This window comes from Danio rerio, chromosome 13 (assembly GCF_049306965.1).
Source record: "Danio rerio strain Tuebingen ecotype United States chromosome 13, GRCz12tu, whole genome shotgun sequence".
NCBI lineage: Eukaryota > Metazoa > Chordata > Actinopteri > Cypriniformes > Danionidae > Danio > Danio rerio.
Window position 1 is genome coordinate 56,558,688 of NC_133188.1, and position 13,328 is coordinate 56,572,015.

Below are 13,328 nucleotides of genomic sequence, written 5' to 3' on the forward strand. Positions count from 1 at the left end.
AAAAGGGTTTCTTTGTTGGTAAAGGCATCTGCAACTTGTGTGAAGCATCAAATCACCGTCATATCAGCTGTCACAACATGTCCATGACTGCATACGTGTATTAATCCTGTAAAAAAGTTGATTATTGTTGTGGAAATTATACACACACACACACACTGTTCTGAAACGACTGCACGCGCTTGTATCAGAATAGTCCATATCAATACATTTCCTCTCAGTTGGCAGTCTTTGTACTTTTGTTTCAAAGTGCAGATTGCACAAGTTTCATTGATATATATCTATTTTTTACTTCATATATTTAGTTTAAAAATATTTATTTTCTATTTTCACAAGTGTGTTTATCTACTACCGTAGGAAAATATCAGCACACACTTTCAGTATTATCTTGGCCTGAACCGAGCCGATCCAATCCTGTTTATATGAGATGAGCTGCTGCACTAGAGCAGGTTTAAGCTTCCAGAACTGTTGCTATGACAACAGCTCTCAGATCAGTTTTGAAGAACAAAACGATCCTGGATCATGTCAAATCATCAATATCCTAATCCAGTTCACTGAGTAATCCAGATATGAAGAACAGAGGCCTGAGCTCCAGCTCCAGCTCCAGCACACCTGCAGGAGGATTCTGCTTGATTAGCGGTCCAGGTGTGTCTGATTAGGGTTGGCGCTAAGCTCTCTGAGTGTGGACACCCCTGACATGAACACTAGACTAACAGCACAGGACACGGCGGACTGGGTCACCCAGCAGGATCATGAGCTGTTCATGGATGAGTTCTGCTGCAAACACATCGCTGGAACAACAGCTGTGGGCTGATGTGAGGTCAGTGATTCTGTGTTCGACTAAGTAAATACTAGATCTAGCTGAACTGACTGCGTGTGTGTGCGCGCGTGTGTGTGTGTGTGTGTGTGTGTGTGTGTGTGTGTGTGTGTGTGTGTGTGTGTGTGTGTGTGTGTGTGTGTGTGTGTGTGTGTGTGTGTTTCTTCATCCTCATTTGTCTCCTGAAGCTGATGAAGCTCCTCTGGCTTGTTGTACTGGTGTTGTCCTCTGCGCTGATCGTCTGATGTAGATGTAGGGCAGTGTTTTGTTTTGTCCACAAGATGTCGCTATGACACTGTTCTATCAAGGTATTGAAGTGTCTTGTGTTGTTTGAGCCTCTTGGCATACCGTAGTGTTGTAAATGTGTAGTGAGCATGTTTAGTTTGTGTGATGGGTGAGACGTGTCTTATCTGAAATACATCCTTGTTGTTAACGCTCTGAAGTTCAGTTCACTGAAATGTTGTGTGTAGTAAACTGTTGAAGATCAAACGCAGAGTTACATGAAGAGTTAAAAGGTGGTTTATTTTTTTATTTTGTTATAAAGGGATTGAGGAGATGTACGGCTCATGCAAAGTCTTTATGTTACAATATAAGTCGCAGTGGTTAATAACCGTTAAAGTTATCGAGATCTCTGTTATTGTATTGAGACTTCACTCAGTTTGTGTTTTCAGCACTGATAGGTGCCCTTCTGTCAAATAACTGGTCGAGTCACGATGGCGATGGCCCGATGGCCTGCTGGTATGAGCGTTTGGCATGTAAAGTGTTGTTAAATGTGTGTATATGTGTATTAGTGCTGTGCAATTAATCAAAAATCTAATTTCAATTTGGATTTTGGCTTCTAATGATTATGAAAAACCAGGGATGCACGATATATCGGCGGCCATATCGTTATCGGCCGATAAATGCTATTTTTAAGATTATCGTTAAAATAGGCCGATATCTTTAAGCCGATAGATTCAGTAATTGTACAGACCTGCGTGCCGCGCTGGCACATGTTCAGACTTGCCCAGTGCACTATAATGATCTCTCCCACACTGATTACTCCTTCAAAGTCTGTCATTTCTTCATGTGGTATTGCTGTATGTTAATAAGTCAGTAAGTAACCATGCTCCTCATCATTGTAGATGTGTTTGATTGAGTGTCATTGTGTATTTTGCTTTAAATCGCCTCAGGAAAAATATCACATGTGTAAACCTTTCCTGCTCCGTCTCTTTGTTGTGTAGAGATAGCAGGGGATCTTAACTTATTACTCCAGGGCCGAATAATATTAGTTTCGTGGGGAATTGCCTTCTCTTTTAGTTGCAGCTGGTGTATGAAAGAGGACACATGAAACTTGGTCCAAAATATTTATTACTTTCCGTGTGGTACAACAAATCAGTCACCTAAAATAGTCTCCTTGCCTAAAAACCGCTCCTCTCCCTCTCCGCTTCACACACACCCCAAACTGCAGCTGGACCCGCACATTTTACAACACGTGTAAACATAACGGTTGTTTGTAATCTGATTATTTGTTATTATCAACGCGTTGCTTGACATGTTGTTGATGTAAGATGTGTTCAGTTTGATCGGAATATTCATATTGATAATAAGATGCGCACGAGCTGTAACCGCACACACACACACACACACACACACACACACACACACACACACACACACACACTGTAGCACGGGGAGAGGTGAATCCAGTCATAGAGGCTCTCGACCAGCGGCTTATTCTGCTCTGTGTTTGTAATAAAGTCAGCTCAATGCAGGTTGTGTATGATAATCTGACTCTGATGGCGAGTCTGCCTCTACAGTTGAATAAAACTCTCAGCGGTTTATCATAAACTTTTCATTGATCATTTTCCAGCGATTGACAGCAAGAACGAGCGCAGAAGCGTTGTCTGATTGACAAGCAGCAGCTACATGTTCAAAAGAATCTAAAACGCCAAATAGGATGAATCTGTGCCGCATTTTCTAAACGTACCATATGTATTTAGCTGTTGGCTTGTACGGTGGCTCTGAACTGTCAAAACACCTCTGATAAAGGCTTTTTCAGACATGGCGTATTTGTACATGTGTACATCACTCTAACACGTTTTATTCAAGACCATTTGAGCTGGTTTCAGTCCTTAGCTCTTTCATTTTCATCTTATTTAAATATATTTAGCTTGCTTGTTGATTAAATCCCATTTTGTTATTTGACCTTATTAATTTTATGCAACAGTAAAGTTGCATGTTAATTTGCTATGAAGAAAGGGAAGTCATGTATTTTTTGCCTGCTGATTTATGTGAAATCTTGAATATAGGTCTATAATCACCTTGCAATTTTGAAGTTAAAGCTTTTTTTGCTTTGAGTATAGACTATTTAGTTCATAAGAGCAGTTCAATCTTTTATGAAGTTTGCTGTATAAAAAGATACCATTTTGAAATATGTGTAAATATCGGCCTATACATATCGGCTTATTGCATCATACACCGCCCCCTTTCCAGCTGTACACATTTGCTGTGCACACAGACCTGTATATATGCAGCTGAAGTCAGAGTCATTATTAGCCCTCCTGAATATTAGCAACCCTTTCCCCCCAATTTCTGTTTAATAGAAAGAAGATTTTTTTATTCAACTTATTTCTGAACAGAATAGTGTCAATAACTCCTCTCTAATAACTGATTTATTTTGTCTTTGCTATGATGACTGAACATAATATGTTACTAGATATTTTTCAAAATGCAAGCATTCAGATTAAAGTGCAATTCAAAGTTTTAATCATTTATTTTTTAAGGGGGCGAATAATATTGACCTTAAAATGGGCTTTAATATATTTAAAACTGCTTTCATTCTAGGCAAAATAAAACAAATAAGCCTTTCTCCAGAAGAAAAAATATTAGAGGAAATACTGTTAATATTGCTTGCTCTGTTAAACATCATTTGGGAAATATTTCTAAAAATAATTCTCAGGAGCGCTAATAATTTTGACTTTAATTGATAATCGTTTTACGTCATTGGGATTACAATTATGACAAAAATAATCCTGATTATAATTTTCCTAAAATGGAGCAGCCATAATGTGTATCATAGTGTACAGCAGGGGGTGATGTTTACCTGATAATCATCATCACGTGTTGATGGGTTGGATTGCTCTAAAGTGGAGAACGGTCCAGTCAAAGGTCGGCTGAGCAAGCGCATCACTAAAGTAAGACTAAATAAAGTAAAACTCAAGCAGTATCCGTTATTAACGTGCAGTGGGAGAAGCCAGACTGGCGGAATCATGCTGTCCCAGGTGAAAAATATATAATTAAATGCAATTAAAATACACTTAAACACCCGCAAATACATTTTTAGCACATTCTTATTTTTGTGTCAAATAAAAGTTTGATGGTTTTACACTGTAAATATACTAATTAAAAGTATGTTTATACTTCAGTAGGACTTTAGAACACTTGACTAAAGTATACTAAATACCAGTAATACTTAAATGTTTAGTGTACTACAATAAAGTACACTACAGAGAAAACATCCAGAAGAGTTTTATTAGAGTGTTTTTCAAAAGTGTGCTTTAAACATTAGTTGATTTTAGTACACTGTTTACATACTAATCCTAAGTTTAAAATAAGTGAATATATAAAAAATCTATTAGTAATGTATTGTAGTAGTAAATTTTCCCAAAATACTATGAATACAGTATTTAGCACACTTTTTTTTTTTTTACAATTTGTATATTCTTTTAATATATTACTATTATACTTTAAATCAGTCATAAATATATTTAAATGTTGGAAAAAGTAGGGTTCAAGTGTATTTCTAGTAGCTAAATATATATATTTTAAATACAGATATAGTATGTTAAAAGCACATTTTAGTTCAATTTCAGTGCGTCTCAAAATAGCACAGTTGAGTGCACTTAGATGGTATTAGGTTTATCTTAACATATACTTAATACTCTCTTTTAGTACATTAAGTACAAAATTAGTGTGTGAAAATAGAGCACTTTTAATACAGCACTGAAAAGTGTACCAAGTATACTTTAAATAAAGTGCATTTTAGTGAGCTTTTTTTTTTTACCTGGGGTATGAAGCGCTGTCTCAGCCGCACACGATCCATAACCGAGACGGTGAGACCAAATCCAACAGACTACACGCACTGTTATCAAGATGTCCGTCACCGTGTCCATCACATGGAAATACACGGCTCAAGTGTAGCTGAAACAGTCAGAAGGCGAACTGTGAACTGACTGAGTTTCCCATTTGCTAAAAACATCAGTGATAATCCAGAGAGATCAGATATCGCCGCTGGCTTCAGCAGACTGGACACCTGAGGGAAACAGACCTGCTCACCTGCTGCAATCAGAAGCGTGGCCCGCACAGGTGCTCAGGGGTTTGTGCTGCGCGAATGTTCCCAGATTTAAAGATCCCCCTGTTTACTGTGGAGCTCTCCCTCAGCACAGGATGCAGATGCTCTTACTGACTCTGCAGCCCGATTAGAAGATGAAGCTCACGTCAGGCGATGTATTGTGTATGCTTGAACACCTGCTTCATCAAAAATCAGAGATTATAATGATCAAATATAAATAATAAAGTGGAAAACGAGATAAATTAATGAGCAAATTAATAATCACAATCATAATAATCATAAAAACCTTTGTGTGTGTGTGTGCGTGTGCGTGTGTGTGTGTGTGTGTGTGTGTCTCCAATTGCCACACTTCACTCCAGATGCCCTTCACAACGAGCAGAACACACACACACACACACACACACACACACACACACACACACACACCCACCCACCCCTCTGTCTTGTGCTAATCTTCCAAGTAAAGCTCAGAGGATGTGAGATGAACAGTGCTGTACTTGAGCTGACGCTGAGGAGCAGAGGAGAGCTTGTGTGTGTGTGTGTGTGTGTGTGTGTGTGTGTGTGTGTGTAGCAGTAGTGTGGGTAAATGTCAGCACAGTAACTCTGCAGCCGCTGCCATCAACAAACAGGAAGTGACGGGCTGTCAGACACGTTATTGGCTGTTTGACATTTAAACAATTACAGCAATGTGTGACGCGCTGACGGAGGAGGTGTGTGTGTGTGTGTGTGTGTGTGTGTGTGTGTGTGTGTGTGTGTGTGTGTGTGTGTGTGTGTGTGTGTGTGTGTGTGTGTGTGTGTGTCTGTCAGTCAGTCTGTGTGTGTATATGTGCCATCAGTTATCAGTCTCAGATTTATGTTTCCCTGAAGCACACGGAGTGTGTGTGTGTGTGTGTGTGTGTGTGTGTGTGTGTGTCAGCCAGTAATGGCCTTCTTCTTCAGCGTAGCCCTGTCTGTAGATGGTGGATTAACATTCAGCACATGATCACTAGTAAGATGTGTCATTATCTGTAACTTTAGATGGTTTCTAAAACTAAATCTGTCAGTGTTATCTTCATTCTCATCTTCAGCGCTTTACAGTTTTTCGCGGTAGAAGCTCTCTCTGTCATCCCAAGCCAGAAGGCGCTGACTGAGTGATTGACAGCTGATATTAACCAATCATTCGCGTTCAGTGCTACAGCAGTGGTGGGCCAATAAGAAGAGCGCGAAGGCGGGGCAAGCATTGAGGACTTAGCTTTGTTTACTGCAGCAAGTTGACATGACAACTGTTTAACCGTTCCTGAGCGCTGTGTTTCACGTTTCAAGTGCAGACAAAGAGCTTAGAGATGCATTCTGCGTGAATGTCTGCCGAATCCACGCATGTGGTGAACATTTTACGATTAAAAACTGGTCGCACACAACAATTTTAAGCACTCGCAGAAATGCTCCCAAATATATTTATAGGTCGCATAGATAAAATTCCGGGCGCTTATGCCACCAAAATGATCGAAATTTCGAGACTTGTGATTGTGATGATGATGATGATTATGATGATGATGATGATGATGATGGTGGTGATGTTGATTGTGATGATGATGGTGATGATGATGGTGATGATGACGATGATGGTGATAATGACGATGATGGTGGTGATGGTAATGATGATGATGATGATGATGGTGGTGATGGTGGTGATGATGATGATGATGATGATGATGATGATGATGATGGTGGTGGTGGTGGTGGTGATGGTGGTGATGATGATGATGATGATGGTGGTGGTGGTGGTGGTGATGGTGGTGAATGATGATGATGATAATGATGATGGTGGTGGTGATTGTGGTGATGGTGGTGGTGATGATGATGATGATGATGATGATGGTGGTGGTGATGATGATTGTGATGATGATGATGATTATGGTGGTGATCATCATCACCACAATCACCATCGTCATCATCATCACCATCATCACCCTCATCACCCTCATCATCATCACCCTCATCATCATCACCATCACCATCATCACCATCATCACCCTCATCACCATCATCATCATCATCACCATAACCATCATCATCATCATCACCATCATCATCATCATCACCATAACCATCATCATCACCATCACCACCTCTGCAGCTCTTCCATCAAAGGTGTTTTCTGATAGTGCTTGCTGGTGCTGTTGAGTTGAGGAGATCCACCCCAAACTGTAGAGGCAGTAACATAACTAAAAACTTATCATATAAATAAAAATACTACCTATTTACCTTTTTAAATTTAATTTAATGCAAATTCAATTAGAGACACTTATTTGGTGAACAAAACACGATAATATCTCTACTGAAAATATTACTTTACACACTGTATTGTAGATAAATCATATGAACTTTTTAATATTACTATTATTATGTCACAATAATATCAGTGAAATTAATTAAAAAAACTAAATTAATACAAATTTCCACACATTCACACAAGTAAACACATAGACTCAGTGATGGGCTAAATATAAGTGGATTTTTGCGTGCGCAGACTCTGTGGGGGCCTAAATATAAGTCACTATTTCTGAATGTTTGTACAAGTCAGGATTTGAACTCGGGACTCACACAGCCCACTTGGCTACTGGAGACGGTGGTTTTGATTCTGACCCTGTCAAACAAACAGAGATTGGCCATTGACCCGGGTGTTTCGAAACGTTTCAGACGCAGTGTTCAGAAACATCTTCAGTTGGGGATCTGGAACCGTGTCGAGTTGTTGGTTTTGCACCACCCGTCTCTATAATTCAGTCTCTCAGATCAAGAACTTAAAAGTGAAATAATTAATACACATATTACCGAAAACTAAACCCGAGCAGGCCTTATGCCAAATTCTAGACTTGGTTCAGTTGAAGGGGCACATCATGCTTGTGTTTGTCTAGTCTACTCTTATATCTGAGACCAGTATTATCCTTAGGATCGGCTACTGTGATGATCCGTCAAAGCACCGCAGCGTCTCGAGCTGCACACACGTTTATGACATGTTGAGGTCATATGATTACCCTTAGCTCACGCAGAGGACTGTGTTGACAAACCGTGTGAACTTCTTTCAGAAATAACAGTTTCTTAATTCAGTACACAGATCTGAAGGGAAATAAAACAGCTGTCTAGTTCACTGTAATCGACCTGTCTAATATAAATAACTGATTCTAGAGCCCTGCTGTCAGCGACTATCGAGATCACCATCAGCAGCTGACAGCAGCAAATATAATATGGAGGCAGACGGCCTGTGGCCCACACAGCGCTGATATATCACTGGTGTGTTTAACTGGAGTTTATTCTCCAGTTACTGGCCTGGTCTTCTCTGGAATTCTCTCTGTGGATGTTTTAGGAGTGTCTGTAGGTTAAACCGGTTCCTCTGATGATGCTTTTCAATGATTTGATGTGTTAAAGATGTGTAAAGCGCTGTACCGCAGTGATAACAGCAGACCCGTGCTCCTCTTACTCCATCAGATGCAGCAGAATGAGAGACTCTGGATCCGCAGGTCTGATCATCAGCTGATGACGGATCTGCAGCTCACCGCGGTGAATCCTGCTTTACTCTGCTGGCAGTGAACGGCTCAAAATAAAACGTCACACATTTAATCTTCTTCTGTTGAAGCTCCTCACATTCAGTGTGTTTCAGACACCTTCAGGATCGAAATCCATTACAGCTGCATCATGTTTCATTACAGCGGCACTGGAGCGGCTCGTCACACTGTGTGTGTGTGTGTGTGTGTGTGTGTGTGTGTGTGTGTGTGTGTGTGTGTGTGTGTGTGTGTGTGTGTGTGTGTGTGTGTGTGTGTGTGTCTGTCTGTCTGTTTGCGGCCTGTCAGAGAGAGAGAGAGAGAGAGAGAGAGAGAGAGAGAGAGAGAGAGAGTGTGTGTGTGTGTGTCTGCGGCCAGTCAGACTGTGTGTGTGTGTGTGTGTGTCTGTTTGTGGCCTGTCAGTGTGTGTGTGTGTGTGTGTGTGTGTGTATGTGTGTGTGTCTGCATCCCATCAGAGTGTGTGTGATTGTGTTCAAGTCTGCATCCCATGTGTGTCTGCAGCTGTTCAGGTTTGTGTATATATGTATGCATCTCTGTGTGTGTGTGTGTGAGAGAGCTCCTGCACAGGTCACTGTCGGGGATGGGCTCCACATGTCTGTTCATCAGTCAGTATCAGTGTTAGTGGAGGTCTGTGCTGTGTGCGGCTGCAGACGGAGATATGGCTGAACCACAACACACATCCAGATATTTTTATTATAATGTAGTAACCCTTCTGTGAAGCACACTTGGCAATATTCTGATTCTGATTGTCTTCTACTTCCTACAGTTATCCAGACTGGCATTTAACCTTTCCAACATTCAGTTTCATTCGTTTAAACATGACTATATCATGGTAATCTCTATTATTCTATATTATGATCATAATTATGACTGCAGCCTCTTTCAGATTTACCTGAGTAGGAAAGGTGTTGACGGTGAGAAACACCTCTAATGATACGTCTCATTCTGGAGTGCTTTAGCGCATGTTTTACCTCAGAGGAGCAGATATGAGCAGCTCTGCTCTTCAGCTCTCAGTGATTCCCAGTAGCCCTCGTTTACTTCAATCAGTGTGAAGAGCTCAGCGCCTCCTCCAACCCTCTTTGCTCCTCATCTCTGCAGTTTGATGGAATATATTCAGGCAGTTTGGGCTCCACCAGCCTGATTTGCACTTCAACGGCCTCAAACACCCTGAAGTCTTCATCTCTCAGCATTTGACACAAAGAGAAGTTAAGATTCTCCCGAAAACATCCACATCTTCCCCCAGGGCCCTCTCACACTCCCTAAAGCACATCTATAGCTGTGAGCATTAGTATGTACAAGAAAGTGTTTCTTCAGCTTAAGTCAGCCTGGCTTTAGTTCACACTGTTCATCACGCATCTTCCTCTTATATTACAACAGTAAACAGTCAACAGTATTTACAGAGCTGCTGTGTTCTGCCAAACACTCACGGCTGGAAGATCATTTACCTGGAGCGTTGATCAATAACACAAGAACAACACGCATTATTCAGTAGCTGCGCTCCGCTGACGGCTTCTTATGTTTGTGTGTGAAGAAAAGCTGAGCAATGAGAGCTTAGATAAGCATCTGCAATCCTGTGTGTGAACTTACAGACGCTTTTACACACATTGACAGAGACGGTTTGATTCATTTAGATGTGTTGGTCCTGATGCCCCAGTATAGTGAAGGAGACTCTGTACTGACGGTGAGCGTCGTCCTTCAGATGAGACATTAATTAAGGTTCTGGCTCTCTGTGCTCATTAATAATCCCAGGCCACTGCTGCTGAAGAGCAGGGCTGTAACTCTAGTCTCTCTCCTCTACCTGCACAGGTGTGTGTGAAGCACCGGCGCTGCTGTCCTGAGGCTGATCATCATCATCATCATATTAAAATATGCATGGGCCTCCCTGAAAAAGAAGACAGCATATTGTGCTCCAGAATCTCTCTGTACTGCTCAGCATCAATGATTAGTGGCCAAGAGTGCTGACACACCCCAGACCACGACAGAGCTGGGCTTCTGGGGTTGTTGCTGGACACAGTCTGGATGATCCTTTTCTTCTTTGATCCGGAGCACGCGGTGTCCATTTCTCCCAAAACACGTGAAACAGTGCTTTAACTGACCACAGTACACGTCTCCACGAGCCCAGAGAAGTGGACGCCGCTTCTGGACACTGTTAACATAGGGCTTCCTCTTGGCACAGTGCAGTGTTGGCTGGTGTTTGTGGATGTGACTCTGTATTGTGCTGCTTGTCACAGGTTTACCGCAGTAGTGCTGAGCCCATGTGCTGATCTGGAATCAGTGTAGTGTAGTGTGGTGAGTGTGGGTCAGCCTCTCCGTCTGTCTGGATGCAGCTCAGTGTTTCTGCATTTCCTCAAGTGTGTTTAGGGCTGTTGTGCTCAGGCTGGAGGAACGCTGATGCAGAGTGATGATCCGTCTGGAGGATATCTCAGGATAATGTTGTGCTCGTCTTCTCTAACACTCATTGCCGTTGTCAGGATCATTGGGCTTTGAGCGTGATTTTTCTCTGAAGCTAATTCGAGATGTGCTCTGCAAACACACTGGACTTGATTAATGTCCTTTTGACCCTGATGCACAATAATACATCTGTGGTGTTGTGAACATGTTTGTGATGTGGATCTGATGAAGAGTGTATCTCTGTCGGAGTTGCATGTAAACTGATGGCTGGATTTAGAACGCATGTGTGTTTCTATGGCAACAGCACTTGTGCTCCATCGCTCGCATTCGCCACTGCTCAGATCAGCTCGAACAGATTTCTTTACAGCACTAAACACAACAATAAACTGAAAACAAGCGAGAGCACGTTAAATGTGTGCGTACATTATGCAGATAGCTGTTCAGAATCTGGAGCAGAAGCACATCGCGTTTAAGAAACTAAAGCCCTTCAGCGGTGATGTGGCTGTTGGAGAGCAGATGAAGCAGAGAAACTGACTGAGCAGAAGCAAATCAGTGGAGTTCAGCTGTCCCGGAGCATCACGAGTCTGCCGTGTCCAATATTAACACAGAGACATGCCTTAGCGCTGAACAATACTTCACAATACTTCACACTTCACACCACTGGAAATCAGCTGCATTTACTTATGACCCGTCTCCACTGAGCGGTGTGGTGCGGTTCACTACGGTACGGTATGGTACAGTATGCTTTTTTGATCGTCGCCCTTTTCAGGCTCCCTTTCCAAACAGCACCAGAACAACACGGAAGGCTTAAGCTAGAGGTGCTGCTGAACACTATTGCTTACAGAGAATCGTCCACAAGCCACGAGAATGGAAACAGCCGAGATGTCATACAGTAGTCAGCATTCGAAGTGGATCTTAAAAGTTTTAGGTTGAATAATTTAGCTTTGATGAAATGTTTTGATCCTCTTCAGATGTTGGCTAATGTACGTTTTATCTCTTTATTCAATATAGTAACAGTAATTTGCATTGGCATCTGCAACTATATAATCAAATCTTGTTCATAGATTGGTTGGTAATATCTTTATACGCAGTATTTAAATATATAAAGCATCTGTTTTGTGAGAAGTGCTCCTCATATGATCTGAATGACCTGTGCAGCTTTACTTTTAATTTTCTTCAAACAAGATCAACGTCAGCCACACCTTTATCCCACACGACGCCTACTACAAGTTTGGCAGTGGCGACACAAGCCTGACGAAGGTGACCCGAACTGTAAAATAGCGAACAGTACCGTACCTCACTGCACCATACGGCTCTGAGGAAACGGCATTATCCACAGCAACGCTGTAATTTAATCTGCTGATGTTTTATTTAATGTCTCTTACTGAACTCTCATTAGATTCATTAATTAATGTTCAGCCTTGTTAGACTATAATGCACCTCTCACACTAGATCTATCTTTAATGTTTGCATATCTATTTTATTTAAAGGGTCACCAAAACACATTTTTTGAGCTGTTGACAGTCGTATATGTGTCCCACACTGCTAAAAACACTATTAGGACACCTATATTTCACTAAAAAGTGTAAATTGGTTGTTTTTGCGTTATTTCAAGCAAATTCGTACTTCCTGTTTGAAACGAATTTTTGAAGCTGCGTCACGGTCATGACATAATAGTGTGTATTCCAGCGTGCAGACTGGGCGTCTGTGCCAGAGTGTGTCTTATTACGTCTTACAGTGTGTTGCATTAATGCATGAGTAAGACTTGGGTCAAACCAATCAGCGCGCTCTATTGTGCAACTTCATTAATATTCATTACTATCACCGTGTTTTCAGAACAGAGACGCCACGTTGTGTTGGCAAAACAAGCGTGAAGTGTTGCTTTTATAGTTTGCTGCAGTTAAGTTTCGTTTTCATTTTCTCTCTGTGAGAGCTCAGACTCACGTGTGGATTACAGTGTACGCGACGCGCGACAACAATAACTTACGTGTCTAAGGGGGATTATTGTTTACCTGAGAGCTGTTCTCATCTGCAAACGCTGGGATCTGGAATCGTTTGTAGTATTCTCTTCATAAAGACGCGGCTCTAGTTGCTGGTGATTGTCCTGTCTCTACAGATTTGGTAAGTGAGCGACCAGTGCTCTTTGTTTATTCAGTTTGTTCGTATCTAACAAACTATTGCACAGAGTGTAAACACGTTAGCACCACAACCAAACTTTAACCTCGTGTAGGGTTTTTACCGCATTTAGTGA

The 13,328-nt window shown here is 41.5% G+C and overlaps 1 long non-coding RNA gene across 1 annotated transcript in view; it reads left to right on the top strand.

Annotated features, from left to right (window-relative positions):
• Positions 1-679: 679 nt before the first annotated feature.
• The window catches only part of LOC141377088 (uncharacterized), a 45,695-nt gene continuing 33,046 nt past the window's right edge, over positions 680-13,328 (top strand). The window contains exon 1 of the long non-coding RNA XR_012389040.1: positions 680-817. This is a non-coding gene — a long non-coding RNA (uncharacterized lncRNA). The remainder of the gene's footprint in view (positions 818-13,328) is intronic.